The sequence below is a fragment of the Panicum virgatum genome, chromosome 6K (assembly GCF_016808335.1).
Source record: "Panicum virgatum strain AP13 chromosome 6K, P.virgatum_v5, whole genome shotgun sequence".
NCBI lineage: Eukaryota > Viridiplantae > Streptophyta > Magnoliopsida > Poales > Poaceae > Panicum > Panicum virgatum.
Window position 1 is genome coordinate 42,811,350 of NC_053141.1, and position 15,344 is coordinate 42,826,693.

General features: G+C 41.4%; 5 long non-coding RNA genes across 6 annotated transcripts; 2 read left to right on the top strand and 3 right to left on the bottom strand.

Moving 5' to 3' along the window:
- Window positions 1-325: 325 nt before the first annotated feature.
- LOC120712746 lies at window positions 326-7,978 on the bottom strand. The gene is made up of 3 exons (XR_005690999.1): window positions 1,623-7,978; window positions 1,372-1,525; window positions 326-1,173 (listed from the first exon to the last, which is right to left on the bottom strand). It is a non-coding gene; the product is annotated as an uncharacterized LOC120712746 (long non-coding RNA).
- Window positions 7,979-8,504: 526 nt separating this feature from the next.
- On the bottom strand, window positions 8,505-9,636 carry LOC120712748. The gene is made up of 2 exons (XR_005691002.1): window positions 9,524-9,636; window positions 8,505-9,422 (listed from the first exon to the last, which is right to left on the bottom strand). It is a non-coding gene; the product is annotated as an uncharacterized LOC120712748 (long non-coding RNA).
- A 35-nt stretch (window positions 9,637-9,671) lies between these two features.
- Window positions 9,672-12,295, bottom strand: LOC120712747. 2 transcript variants are annotated; one of them, XR_005691001.1, is made up of 6 exons: window positions 11,576-12,295; window positions 11,015-11,482; window positions 10,703-10,923; window positions 10,504-10,595; window positions 9,930-10,395; window positions 9,672-9,846 (listed from the first exon to the last, which is right to left on the bottom strand). It is a non-coding gene; the product is annotated as an uncharacterized LOC120712747 (long non-coding RNA). The 2 variants fall into 2 exon arrangements; XR_005691000.1 differs by having other exon boundaries at window positions 10,703-11,482.
- A 639-nt stretch (window positions 12,296-12,934) lies between these two features.
- LOC120639240 lies at window positions 12,935-13,657 on the top strand. The gene is made up of 2 exons (XR_005661331.1): window positions 12,935-13,043; window positions 13,144-13,657. It is a non-coding gene; the product is annotated as an uncharacterized LOC120639240 (long non-coding RNA).
- A 548-nt stretch (window positions 13,658-14,205) lies between these two features.
- LOC120639241 lies at window positions 14,206-14,803 on the top strand. Its single transcript, XR_005661332.1, has 3 exons — window positions 14,206-14,265; window positions 14,375-14,572; window positions 14,668-14,803. It is a non-coding gene; the product is annotated as an uncharacterized LOC120639241 (long non-coding RNA).
- Window positions 14,804-15,344: the final 541 nt, after the last annotated feature.

Sequence of the window (15,344 nt, forward strand, 5' to 3'; positions counted from 1 at the left end):
ATGCACTTGTTTCGATCGCCAGTGTATGCTTGATGCATTTTACAGTTTCACATGAGTGAAGAAAGGCCAACCTTTACCTATTACATACCAAAAAAGAAAAAAAGGAAGAAAAAGGCTTACATCTTACGAAGATCATCTAGCTGACCATGCATGTGAACCTCGAAGGGGAGCCCAAACTAGAGGCAACCAGCAAGAGGATAAATAATTCTGCTCGACCGTCCACTAATAACATGCATGATTATCTCTCAACGACATCATTTCTTCCGCATCCAAACTCTAGAAGTGCGCTTATTTTGGAAAAGAGGGAGTACACAATGATATCACAAGGCACACAGAAACATCGCAACCCTGTTGATGCAACAATGTGCTACTGTCGGATCTAGGGACCAAATCCAAAACAAATTATCTTGTAATTACTTACATGTGTCATGCTCATATTAAGATAATAAAACATTTCGTGTCAGGGGTCAGGCCCTAATATTTAATTTGGTAGGTGATGGCTGACTATTGAGCCTGGACTGGACTCTTCCACTGTTCACCATAAACAACCTCATCACGATCCAGGCGCAAAAGATATCGATCCGGCCGTACATGCAAAACAAACCCGGCAGATTCGGTGTCATTGCACGGTGACATTCCCCGTGACATTGAGTCACTGACGTGTGGAAGCCACGTCTTTTGGGCCCACATGGGTCCCACATGTCAGTGACTCAATGTCACGGGAAATGTCACCGAATTTCAATCCGCAGAATTCAGCATGCATCTCAAACAAATCCAGCACACACGTAGTTTACTGTTTCCCGGGCATCGACATGTCGAGATCACGGCCACAAACTGAACATCACCCATCCCCTCTCGTCTCCCTAATGGCCCAAGCACGTCAATGATAGGGTGAACTGACCTCCACTATATCCTACGCAGGACAAAGTGTTGCCATGAGCTCATTGTGTGCTAACCTCACAGGGACGCAGGCCAAAGCAGCCATTAGTTTTCTGTCCATGGATCGCCCAGTGGATGCTGCTTTTGATAGCTCCACCACCTTTGGCTCCCTCCCTAGGCTCCTCCACCCAGCGCGAGCGCGTGTGTGGCGGGACCAAATCATGCAAAACGGGTGGTGGTTTCGGCTCCGCCTGCATGTGTTGCCATCAGCATCCGCTGTCGTCACCGGATCACCTGCGAAATTCCATGTTTCTTATCACCTTATGCTTTTGGGATAATCGGCTGGCTCGTCGGCCTGCAGGCATCTACATCATGGCTGAGATTAGAGCACTCCAAGAGAGCCGGGGTTTCACGTTATCGGTATTAAGCCCGGGTTTTTCTACCATCTAATCAAACAATTAAGGTCTGATGTAAAAAGTTCTGAAGACTTACATTACTTATCAACTAACTTTTCTGGAAAAGAATTGCCTGGCCATCATCTTGTGGTGGTCTCAATCATCATACGACGAGGATTATAATCTTCAGACTGTTGATGGTCAAGATGATGGACAGGTTGTGATTTTGCACATCATGCTCAATATGAATCCTGCCAACAACAAAAAAAAAGCATTCCAAAAAATTGTTTTTCTGCATGATTGCGAAGTTTCAGACAAGTGAATAAACTGGCATAGTGCCATACTCACATATGAATATACGAAGACAAGCATCAATATCACAGAGGTTAACTGAATTTTTACTTCTTCCTAGCATGAAGGAGGGTCCAAAGGGTTCTTGATATGCATGCACATATCTGAGAAAACAACTTAAGTCGTGCACTTGATGAACATGGAAAAAGGAAGTTATCATCACAAGCATGATGACTGATCAGTCCTAAACTTAGTACATCCTGCCACGTCCAGAAAAGCGAGGAAGATGAGCTCTTGGTGCCAGTCAGAGACTACAGCAAGTGACAGACAGATAAAATAAGGACAAACGATAAACACTCAAACAAAACAATGGAAGCAGGATGAGAAAATCAGATAACCAATGGGGATCTCCATTAGTGGAATAGAGCAGTGTTCACTGTTCAAAGTAAGCCTTCAAAAGCAGGATAGATGCCAATATAACAAGTTGGTGAGAGGCCGTCCCCGCCACAAAGTGGACATTAACACAGGTAGCAGGTTGGTGGCCTCCACATCAAAGCTTCTTCCATGACTTTTTCCCCCTCGATCCGGGTCAGCCGCATGACCCTCTCCCAGGAAATGGTATTAACTTTGTGCTGAGGGGACCTTTCAAAATCAGAACAACTAATTCCCCAGCAATGAAGAAGTTAGGTCTTGAGGATAAAAAACTGCTCAGGGCCCTACTGTCTAGAAACCTGTCACTTCAAATCTTTCTTCTCGATGCATGCATAAATGATATACAAAATATAGTGATGAGTGATAGAATGATGGTCAGGTGCTAAAAAAGATCTATCATTCACCACACTCACTTACCAATCAACCAGGATGTCAGAAATATAACAAAGATGGAAAATGTTGTATTATCAATCATGCTCATTTCTGATGATGCAACACGGGACCTAGAAAAGGAAGCACATTTCGAAAAACAAATAATGAAACTCTAAAATAGACATGTCTTTTTTGAAATAGACTGCATAGCAGAGATGAGGTAGAGACCACTACTAGGGTAGCCACTGTATTGCCCAGCTTACCTAAGCATACAGTACTGTGCCACGGAGCTTAGTTGCACCTTAGTATGATTCATTTGTTACATGTTTTAGCTGTATTCCATTTGGAATCCACAGTCTATGAACTATTAAAACAACAGTCAATGAGCTATAAAATGCACAAAATATGCAACCCTAAAAAAGCTGGTTATTTTGCTCAACTGGTTTAACAAATAGTTGATATATGTATTTTAAATACTGCTGAGCATGTTCTGCTAGCTATATCGCTGCAGTCTGCTACCATATATTAATAAAAAAACTTCAACACTCCTGTTTTTGATAAGGCTGACATGTTATCACTAGTATCATCAGTAAATCAGATATCCGCTTCACAATAGCACAAGGCATCCTAGTACTCACACAGACACACAAAAGATTACTTTTACGTGGCTCATCTAACACCAAAGTGCATTTTTTTTTACAAAGCACCCTCAGTGGAAGAATACACTTTTTTTTTTGATTTACGCATGGATTCTATTGTGTGTGACTGGTATATTCCTCTATGCTTAGGGTGGTGGCTGACAAGAAAAGACGGATGGAGTCCTCAGTGCCAATGATAATGGCTGACAGAAAAGAAAATGGTGTTCATTTCCAGGAAAAAGGAAGTGGGAAACAGTCTGAAGAAAGTTTGCCGCACTCTACACATGGTATTTGACTCCATGAATACCCAAGAATTTATAAATTGGTCAACTATCATAACTCACCGAGTAAAAAGTTCAGATGAAAAGTAGGAGAACATTTGTTTCGATTTGTCGAAAAAACCTGTAGAAACCCATTTATAATTTCCATGAAACATCTAGAAAAGGAAAAGAAAAATGATTGAACGTGGTTGACAAATTTGAAGTGCAGGCTTATGTCATGTACTCACTACTTAGAATGGGTTACCTAAAGCAAGAACGAGGATGCACTTAGAGTTCAGGCGTCTATTCGACTTATAAATAATAATATGCTTAAGGAATTAATGCTCAGGGATTATTAGATACCAAAATAACAGCAGCCACGAACGTCTCACCTTTCTTTTTTTGCAAAGCATAACCAAACAACTTATTATCCAGAAAAAAAGGAACAGAGTGTTCTCTATTGTTATATGTCAAAATGACTGTGCTATTACACAAAAGCAGTGGGGCCAACTCACAGTCACAGAGCTAACAGATAAGGGTTACATGTACTATTCTGAATCCATTATAAACAAAGTCATCTTGAACATTGCTTTATATAATGTGTAACGCAAACCAAGAACCAAGGAAAAATAATTATTTTAGCTGAGTCTGAGCACAACCCTAATGATGATAGGATGCTCTAAATCACAACCACAGAACCATGTGACCTCATAAGTGCTTCCTGTTCTATTTTATTTCATTTATTTTGGGGGAGCGAAGTGCTTCCCTGTTGCCTATAAATGTCTGGCAAAAGCCAGCAATCCACTACACAGCTTAAGACAGACACATAGTGACTTCCTCCCCCTAAGAGCACCTTCTTCCTATCAAGCTGGAGTTCATCAAAGATCAAAACCTGAAACTTCCCACAATCACACAGCGGAAGAAGAGCACCAAGACTGGTTCCCAGCCTACCCAAGGTAGAAGTGAGCAACGTTAGTGTGACAGTAACATGGTGACTGTGAGAGAAGAGATGCGTAAGGGGCCATGGACAGAGCAGGAGGACATGCAACTGGTATGCACTGTCCGCCTGTTCGGTGACCGTCGTTGGGACTTCATTGCCCAAGTCTCAGGTTTGAGGGGTTGGGAACTGCAACTTAGGTAGATATTTTGCAATCCTTAGCGCAAAGTCTCAAACATAAATGTAATCCTGTCTAACCAGCCCTCTTCATATTATACGTTCTCTATGTTCATGCAGGCCTCGACAGGACAGGAAAGAGTTGCCGCCTCCGGTGGGTGAACTACCTCCACCCTAGCCTCAAGCATGGCCGCATGTCACCGCAAGAGGAGCGCCTTATTATTGAGCTCCATGCTCAGTGGGGGAACAGGTTTGATCCAAAGAGGTTCTCTAGGAAGTAGCTTTTCTCGGTTAGTAAATTTAGGTTAAGATAAAACTCACTCAAATTCTCCATATGTAGATGGTCTAGAATAGCACGGAGGCTCCCAGGGCGCACAGACAATGAGATCAAGAACTACTGGAGGACACACATGAGAAAGAAAGCACAAGAGAGAAAGATGAGCATATCACCTTCATCCTCCTCCTCATTGACATACCAATCCTGCCTTATTGACACCTCTCCAATCATTGGGATGGGCAGTGGTGACACTCCCAATGGCAGTGCCTGTGTCACCAGCACCCTCGAGAGCACCCAGAGTTCCATGGATGCATATCCCATGGATCAAATATGGAGGGAAATCGAGGCACCTGCCTTGCTGGGCACTGCTGAAGGGAAAGAGAAGACATGCAGCAGTATCCCCTGCACTCTGCCATCACCTGCTATGTGGGATTATAGTTGCCCTGAGATATTCTGGAAGATGGAAGATGAAGAAATCAGGATGTTGGCTCTATAATTTGGTTACGGTAACGCCCTCGCTATTGAAGGCTGAAAGAATACATCTATACATAGGTCAGGCCATTCAGCTATCTGCCTAGCAGTTTGGAGTCTTGTACTCACTAGCTATATTTGCTTTAGTATGGATTTCGGTATTTTAAAATCTACGGTGCTCATGGTGTATGTGTCTGTAGTGTGTGGATAGTTTGTATCAGTTTGTGCAATAGTGTGCAATACAAGGATGCTCTATATGCATGATATTTTATTCATCTCTGTTGATATTCTCCTGATCAATTAACTGCATGATATGGTTCTCAGTTATTATTCAATACAATATGATATGAGGTTAAATGCTAAATTTAAATCCGTATAATTTCTAAGGCTTGGATAAAGGCAGGATCTAATCATGATGAAACAATTTGGGGCCCTTAGAGACATAAAGGTGTACTGCATTTCTTATTTCTCCAAACTCGGGCTTGGTTCTAAGTAAATATGAGAATCATTCTTAGACCTTCATCATTGCTATGTCTATCACATTCTCATTTACTCCCTAGAATTCTCAAGTCCTAAAACATGATAAAACTGCATCTGGAAACATATAAAGGAGGCAGTGAATAAATAAATATTAATGCCGACAAGATGCAGAGCAAGATAGAAAAATTATAATAAAAATGAAAGAAGATGGCATGCTTTTTGTACTATACTAAAGAGCAGGAATAATAGTCTGTTTATTCTTAAGTTCGGTTCCAATAGAGATTGTGGTACACCCATGTACCTTATTTATAGGTAAGTTCTGAAACAGGTCAGAAAAATTAGCAACAACCAAAATCCTCTGATTTCTTTCAGAAATGCACTACCATTAGCTTTACTGGCCAGTAATGGTCAGGCCTTTAGGACAACTGTAGAGGTATCAGTATGAGTGAACAGAATGGAACTGGTTTATGGCAAGAGTGAGACAGTGAGTGGTCTTCATTTCATCTTTCGATTCTTATAAATCTGATTAGCATTAGGATTTATCAAAAAAGTTAAATCACACTAAAAATAAGACTAGAAAGAAGTTTCTGGTCATGCACGCAAGAAATAAGAAATTCAGCAAGTCTGATAGGGTAAATAAAATGTGTAGATAAGTGGTCTGCACTCCGGACCTTTGTAGCCAACTAATTGTTGAAACTGCTCCTGTGTAAAATTTAGATAAGATTTTCTTCTAATTGATTAATAAGGTATTGTGTGGATGGACAAGACGCAACCACTGCTGATCTCTTTTACTCCACACTCCACAGCATCCAACTTGGAGAAAAGCTTTGCTACAGATAAGACTAAAAAGTTTCTTTCCTCTTGTCTTCTGTTAAACTAAATAGAGCAAGATACAAAAGGAAAGGAACACATGCTGAGGCTACCAACATCTACATATAGAACAAATTCAGCACAATAGAAAACAACGCAACTAAGACAACATGTTAAATGAACCAAATACCAAAGCAGAGTAGCAGATTATGGCCATGTGTTGAAAATCCATTATTATTAAGCAAGAAAACTTACACAATGTGATACAATTATGCTTTATTTAAAAAAAAATCAGAGGGAAACCAAAGTACAAGGTAACAGGTCTGATTATGTGGTGGCACATTTGTAAGAAAATATGAAATGTTGCTTGTGCATTTGAGGAGATAAATGGTAATATGCAGAGATAAATAGTACATATGGAAGAACTGACCCTGCCTAGAAGGATCCATCAATCACTTGAAAAAGACTGCAATGAAGTAACCAGCTAACAAATCAAGTTACACCCGCTCTGTTACCTCCCTATTAGATATAGGTGAATTAGACCAGCTCTCATAAATTGTGCATGACAACGAGATGGGGATAAGAGTCCTCAATAAGAAATCAAACACAGGAAGCATCCCTGAATATCAAGGTTACAACAGCCAAATGCCTCAGTATAGGTGTGAACATACCAACCAAACTGATGCTATAGTAGGCCAGTAGGTACACATAAACACTCAATACTTCAGCAGACACTATCAGAAACAAAGATTGCATAGAGTGTACCAGAAATTCAGCTGATGAATTTTATAATCAATCTTTTAACCTTTGCAGAAGTTGTTGCCATGTTCCCAAATACTTAAAAATAGTTCACACTTCAAAGTTGCAACTTACGTCTCTCAAAAAGAGCCAAATAGTCAACACCAGAAAACTCCACCACATGCATGCTATTGTATACCTAATCAGTAATCTCATCTTTGCTTGCAAGCACCATGGGAGGTAATGCATGCCACATTAAGCATGACCAAACAGACTAACATCCAGCATAACAGACTAAGATTGGTCGAGCATTAGAATAACTTGCGCTTGCCATCCCCAAAATAGAATATCAAATACCGTCACTCTTTCCGCAGCAGAGCCTGACAGAAACACTACAGATGAGGATGAAATCTTTGTCTCCCACTTCAATTGTTAATTTCCAGTTGGGCAAAAATCCAACTTTACCTCCCTCCGCGGGTCCGCCTCACATCGCACCCTCCCATTGCGGCACAAAACTATCCCCCTACCGCAGAAGAAAGAAATGCGCTTATTGCGGCACCGGATTCTGAATCTGCAAGCTCGCCGCTACCGCCTCGTAGGTTAGGACGGAGCGATCACAAATGACATGGCAACCAATCACTAATGTGCGGGACAAGAAATGTATTCCAGCAAGGAAAGGGAGGTGGTGAAGGAATGAAACGGACTCTCCTGGCCGTCGCCGGTGCCGGAGGAGACGACGCGCTACTTCGCCGGCGGCGGCAGGCAGTGAGGGCGACCGCCTGAGAAGTAGGCCTGAGTTACGAGTACGGGTGGTGGTCGGCCCAACTAATAAGATATGGCCCATGTTAATTAAAATCACGTTTGTTTCAGCTTCTGGACACTTTTGGATTATTGGCTTTCGGGATGTTCAAAGGTCAAATGCACCCAAAGCTCAGAAGCTAGAAAGTTCATGGCAAGGTGCTTCTAGCTTATAGCTTTCAAGAGCATTTGATCTTTGGAGATCCTAAAAGCTAATGATCCAAAAGTGTCGAGGGCCTTAGCCCGCACATTTTCTGATAGACCAAGAGGAGCCAAATATAAGAGCTATTTCTAGGCTATTTGCAAATAGCTCATCCAAAAAACTATCCTCCCAAGAGGTGCTATTTGGGGCTGTTTCGGGTAGGACCCATTGATTCTCTCACTCTCACTCTTTTGTAAAAGTGGCAGCCAAATGATTGAAAAGTATTTTAGAAGCCAAATAACCCTTAGATCCAAACACCTTAAAGGTTATTTCATTGAAGGGCTATATTTTGGGGCTAAACTTTAGCCCTCAAAATAACCCTTGACTATTTTTCCAAACAAGGCCAATGCAGGGTAACAAGATGGTAACCTACCAAATACCGTAAATAAGCTTTTTCGTCATTACAGCAAATAAGAAACAGCACAAACATTCAGGCAGTGACCTGATCAAAGCTTTATCCAATGATTATAAGAACAGAAGCAAAACATTGGCTTGTGCATCGATCTACACTGCACAAATTGGTCGATCGTCTTCCAGCTGATCATAACCTCTGCTTGCCATCTAGCTATTGAGACAGCGACATGTACACCAAGTTTAATTCCCTCTTCCACTGGATCTTGTCAGAGTCAGACAACTAATGGTGCCTGACATCAATGAAGGGAGAGTTGGGGTGTACAGATGACGCGTGCCTCAGTCCCTTCTCCACTTCCATCACTTCTTTGTTGTTGTCCGTCCGCTCACTATGTAGGTGAACAACAACACGCTCCAGTGAAGGAATGTGCCCCATGTCCAAGTCATTCAACTCAAGATCACCATCGGTGAAGAAATGGCGCGATCGGATGCAGAACTCGAGGTGTTGGACCTTGGGCATAGCTCCTCGTGGGAATATAGATGGCACCGTCACAAAGTTGAAGAATTTGCACACCCTCGCACACGGAAATGCTTCGGCGCTAACCATGAACCTTTCCTCCACTGGTAGGTCTTGTATGTGGTCGCTCACCCCTAGCTAGAGATGGCGAAGAGAAGGCAGCATCCCAAGGATTTGAATGTCATCTCCTCCTATTTTATCAACCTCTATATCTAGTCTAGGTACGAAAGGAGGAGGAGCGACGCAGGATTAATCCATGCTGACAGTGAACTGGCTGTCCATTGTGGATTAATAACCGTTGAGAATAGTGACATGGATCTAGAACATGCAGCTGGCTAGCGTGCATGTCTAACATGTAAGCACACCATATGTTGTCAACTAAAACTGGGAATACAAGCTGTCATAAAAATGCAGGTAACGAAAATATTAAGCTTTCATTTTCAATGGATGAACACTGGGGGGCGAAGGGGGGAGGGGTTATGCGGTGCCGTAACGTACCATACGACATTTCGGAACGCAGTGGTTAACATGCACAAACTGGTGTAGTACCGAAAGGATATGCTCAGGACTGTAACCAGCAAGAGAATGCATCTGCCAAAAACAACGAGTTTAGAAATATTTGGAAACATATTGCATTGCTAAGAAAGTGGCGCCACCTTGCAAGGACATTGTCAGATTGTGTGCTTGTGTCCAGCTGGTAAAGACGACGGACTAACACATCAACAACATCACTATCAGCTGCCTCACCGTGTGCCAATGCTTGGATAATCTCTGACCCACTTAAGACCAGATACCTTGGTAGCTTATGGACAATCCATTCACTACAAGCAATGCATATCAAATTGACAAAAGCATTGAATGGACAACAATCAACATTAAATTGAACGAACTATAGTGGACACACCGTCGTATTACGGGTTCTGAAAGCTCGCTGCAACAATGGATTAGGCGTTCGATAATAGCTGGATCAGGTTTTGTGGATGATTGCACTGTACTCCATGGTACATCGGGTGATGGACAAGGTGGTACAACAATTTTATCAAATGAGTCAGTTATCAACTGGCCATAGAGTATTTTACCCACTGGATCAATCCCTTCCTCTGCAACATGTACAATATCAAGCACAACACATTGGGCAAGGTGTTTGCTCGACGCAGTCGGAGATAGCGAGACAACGCCGCAAGAAGGTTGTTGTGCTGATGCAATTGTATCACGAGAAGGTTGCTGAACAGATGGAGGTGTAGCACAAGCCTGCTGGCGAGCATTAAAGGGCTCTATTTTGAATATTTTGTCTCTAGGAGTAACTTCGCACATGCGAGGTGGTGTGTCCTCAACCCCGAGATCAAAGGATGGTGGTTGGATACCGTAACCTACAGCGAGATATCAAAAAAACAACATGGCAGATTGTTAGAAAAAAGAAAAATCACTAGTCTGGTCGCAGTCGCCACATCAGGAAATTGTTAAATGCTAAAGCGTACCTATAACTGCCTTCAACTTCTTAGCTGGTGTTTCATCCAAAGTATCAGAAGGCCTCTTAAAAATATATGTCCGTCCTTGGACTTGACACGAGCTATAATTGCAAAAACCTTTGTTACGCATGAACTAACATTTATTATCTAAGCTAATGTAAACGGGATGGGGGGATAAAGTGTAGAAAACTCAAGTGCAGGGCATTACATTCTTCTTTACCATATGTTGATACCCTGCTAGGTATGACAGGAGATCTAGCTTCGGGAGCAGCTGATTTTTTGTGCATCATTTGCATCTGAACAGTGCCTATCTGATCAGCTGACCAATCGACAAGGTGTGCATTCCGTCTCATTATTGAAGCCCGCAAATCAGATACTTCTTTCATCGTAAGTGCATTGTGATTCTTAATATAGTCCATACAATATGTTCTTACCTGCGCAAATTAAGTAGTTATCAAAAGCTCAGTTAAAGACATAGATATGCAATTAAAGAAAAAAAAAGTGGGAACAAGAAACATACAAGGCCTGGATGGCGTTGATGGATGTAAGCAGAAAAGTTAGCTGGGCTCTTGAATGAGAAGGTGTCCGGATTTATCGGTTGAACTGACTGCCGATGTACTGGCATGTGTGGAGACTATCTTTGCCCTGATGGTACCTCCAAACGTTCCCGACTGGATTGAGGAGGAGTTGACATGTGTGGAAACTGATATGTGTGCCGCATGTACGTAGAACATTGAGCAGACCGAATCTAACATGACAAAAAGAAAATGTACATAACAAAACCAAATTATACGGAATGAAAAGAAGATGTACTCTCAAGTTAAATACAGGTACATATGCCAATAAAGTGTCCAAAATCATGTTCTCCTCTACTAGCGCACATAACAGCCATAGTCCTCAATGATTCTTGATCAAACACCTTGACCCTTGGAACAATATTGTGCGGTTTATTTAGCCTGTTGAGATCAATGTTATCCAGAAACAATATCTACAAAGAGGCACACAGTTCTGTATCATACTAAAATGTTAGCACATCGAATCAGGTACAATGAAAAATATATAACTCACACAGATAACTCACCTGCAAGAAGTAGTGACACCCAAGCACGTAAGTAGCGCGGCCTTTACTAATAATTTCAGAACGAATTTTCTGAGCTGCCTCTACAAAATGTCCATAAACATAATGACACCAATTATAGCATTCCAATGCAGCAGGATTTTTCAGAGCTCCCCAAAAATCCAAGTTCACTTGATCATGCTTTGTGCAAGAGGCTAGCAAATGAGCAACAACGAAAACAACAAATGCAATCTTGAAGCTATCAGTCTCCTGACTTGACGATTGATCATCCAAATGCTTCTCAAGAACATACTCAATCCCCTTAATACTCTTCGGGTCTGAACCCACAAGACCAATACTAGAGCGCAACAAATCAAGTTGCTCCTCAGTCACAGAAGTAGTGCTTACATCAATATCGCCGTTAGAAATGCCAAGAACAATACCAACATCGTCCTCATGCACATAAATATGCCTGGATGGACCAAATACCAAACAACTCTCTTCTGTGTCAAGCTTACTAAGCAACCAAGTAGACAACTTCAGATTAAGCTTGCTGATGGAAGGAATATCAAGAATTCCATGAAAGCCAATGTCTCTAATTAGCTACTTTTTGAATTCGCTGAACTTAGATACCAGTGAGAAAACAGCCTTGGGGGAGCAGCGGCTAGTGATGTTGGCCGATGAAGAAGCTTCATCGTCACTAGAGTTCGGCGACGACGACGCTACGGCGCCTCCACGAGCTGCCCTTCTGTTTTATTTATCTTCTAAATGCCTATACCATTACAAATATTTCAGTATTCTCATAGTGGTGGCATTTCTAAGTCCTATATGCCTATACTCATGGTTCTTTGCCTCGGAAAGCACAAGATTGACAGATTATCAGATTATCAGCTAGATTATCATGTGTGTAATTTTTGTTTTTGTGCTTATACCTTTTGCCCAGCTTATGAACCATCTGATCTCTATTTCACCAACTGGTCACACTTAATTTATTAATTAATTGGATTGCAGAAGAAAGCTTCTACAGTTTAATTCTTGCGATGCCAGCTTCTGAATGTGTCAACTCTGCTTTTTTTAATCAACCATTTAATTACGCTGCTACTACCTATGTGTTCTTTTACCATAGATGTAGTTGTGGTGTGGTGACATTCTACTAGGTGGCATGTGCCAAGCAATTACACAGAATTTTTCTTTTTTCAGAGAACTGCAGTAACAGCAGCTGCTACTGCTTTTTTACTGTCTTAGTTATGATTAGGCTAATTTTTTAACAAGGTCAACTTGGGGCAGTTTTTTAACACATGCAAAACCATGATATGGGTGGGCTTATATTTTAGTCTGGTACATCACATGCAGTAGCTTTTTTTGTGTTATATGCATGTTCTTTATTTTTCTTTTTTTTCAGGGGGGCACCTCAAATGGAAACGCTGATGCAAGCCACAGTGATAGCGGTGACAGTCATCTGTCTCCGCCAAGCAAGCTAAAGAAATGCTCCGTATGTATTTCACCTGTGGTATTCTACTCCCCTCATACACACCTCTCTGTGTGTCGTTTTTTTTATATTCTGTGTTGATTTGTTTTTTCTGCTTCCACAGAAATTTAGTTCTCAATTCAATATTGCAAAGATGGTCAAATTGATCGGAAGATTGACTGGTCCTCAAAAAGATACAGTTACAAGCTGTGGGTTTGGTTCCATCCTCTCCCTCAAATGTACATCAATCCCAAATGCACTGGTCTTATGGATTGCCAAGCATTATGATCCAAAGAGTAGACAGTTCAAGAGTTTTGACAGCTCATCTTTTAAGATTGATGCAGTTACTGTCCATCAGATCCTTGGTATTCCATTTGGAGGAAAGAAAGTCCCAAACAAATCATCTAGTTGTGCAAAGTCTGTCATTCTGAAAGATACAAATCAGCAAAACTAAGCTGCCAAAATTGATGACCTGATAGCTATGATCACCCCTCAGCTGAATGGTGACAAGTTTGTTAGGATTTTCTTGCTCGTAACTCTTGGCATCTTTTTGTGTCCAAAAAGTAGCACCACAGTTAGTCATCAGTTCTATGAGAGCATATATTTTGTTAAAGGAATCAGAGATTATGATTGGTGCAGTTCTGTAGCAGACTGCTTGCACCTTGGTGTAATGAATTTCCAGAATAATGCAAGGAAAGGAAACAGTACTGGCAAGGCAACACTCGGCGGGTGTCTTTTTGTTCTTGTGGTAAGTACGAACCTTTTTCTATTTAACAACTACCAGACACTCCAGCTCAATTTTTGACTGAACTTTTTTTCTCCTTTCCATTTTTTCCCATGCAGGCTGCATATTTTGATTACTTGGTTGTGAATCGTACCATTATTCAGCCAACTCTGCCCAGGATTCTTGTGTGGGATGACAATGCTATACTTAATTACAGTGGTGCTCAGTCAGCAACCAAAGACATTCAGGTACCCCCTGTGTATTTTTTCATCATGTCAAAATTTATCTTCTATTTGTTTTTCATTTGTTGTTTTTCTAAAAAAATTTATGAATTAATGTTTTCTATAATAGTTCAATAGAGTTGAGGACACACTGTTCAATGAACACCAAATGGACCCTTCTACACTGTGTGGATTTAATGGGCCAGATGTCACCAATGCTCCTCATGAACCTAGAATGCATGGTGGCAATTTTGCTACAAATGTCCAATATGGTACACACAATACCAATGAGCAACACGAGGTATATAAAAACACTAGTGACTTGTATTTCATTCAGCTATCCTTTTTTTCATATACATCATTTTTTCATTCTGATATAATAACTAATCTTTATACAAACCAAAAAATAGGCAAATTCCCCAATGTCACCACTTTTAAGGCCAACCAGCTCAGTTCGTGGCCAGAGTTGCACTGTTGATCTTGAGTCTGCACATAAAGTGTTGCCTGGTGCAAGTCAGTTGTCACTGCAAGTTTTATGCGGGGAATCTATGCACCCAGATGTTGATGCATTTATAAAATCCACATTAGGCTCTGAAGCTCCTGCAGAGGTGCACATCCTTTTCTCTCCCCACCTTTCCACTTCATTCAATTCTGCCTAAAATTGTGGCTCTAGTTTTTTATTTATACATTTTTTTTCTCATAGGTGCACCAGCATTTGAGGATCTTGTGCTTGAGTTTTTTCAAGGATTCTGTTCAGCAATATGTCAAATCTATCGAACCTTTGCTTGTGAGCCAGTGTTGTGATATGGTGAAATCTTTTTGTACTGGCTTGGAGCAATCAAAAACTGCTACTCAGAATGTTTCTAAGGAAGCCTCCAGTGCAGCTTTATTTCACACACCAATAGCTGGTCCAAATAGTGCAAATGAAGTCCCAGCTCAGACTGACACGCATCCGTGCAGTAATTCTCCCGCCCCCAAAGATTCAGCTACTGTAAATGAAGCAGCCATTAACACCACAAACAACTTGCAGCAAGCCAAGTCCTTTGCTTCTAGAACCGAAAATGGCCACAGTGATGAGCAGCAGGCACCCAGTCCTATTGTCATCAGTAAGGAAATGTCACCAGTTATCTGACCAACCTCCCAGATCATCAAAGATGTTGTTGGTGATTTATCATGCACACACGATGATGATTCTGATGCTGCACGCACAAATATTGATGGTTCTATTCTCAGGTCAACTCCTTCTTCAGCACATCCTGAACAAGTTGATACTAGTCTACTTGGAGACAAAAAGGCCATTTCTAATGTTGTTGTCAAGCAAACATCTGACGGGTCTGAGATGGAAAAGAAAGGGTCTTCAACAATGTCTCCAGCAAACCA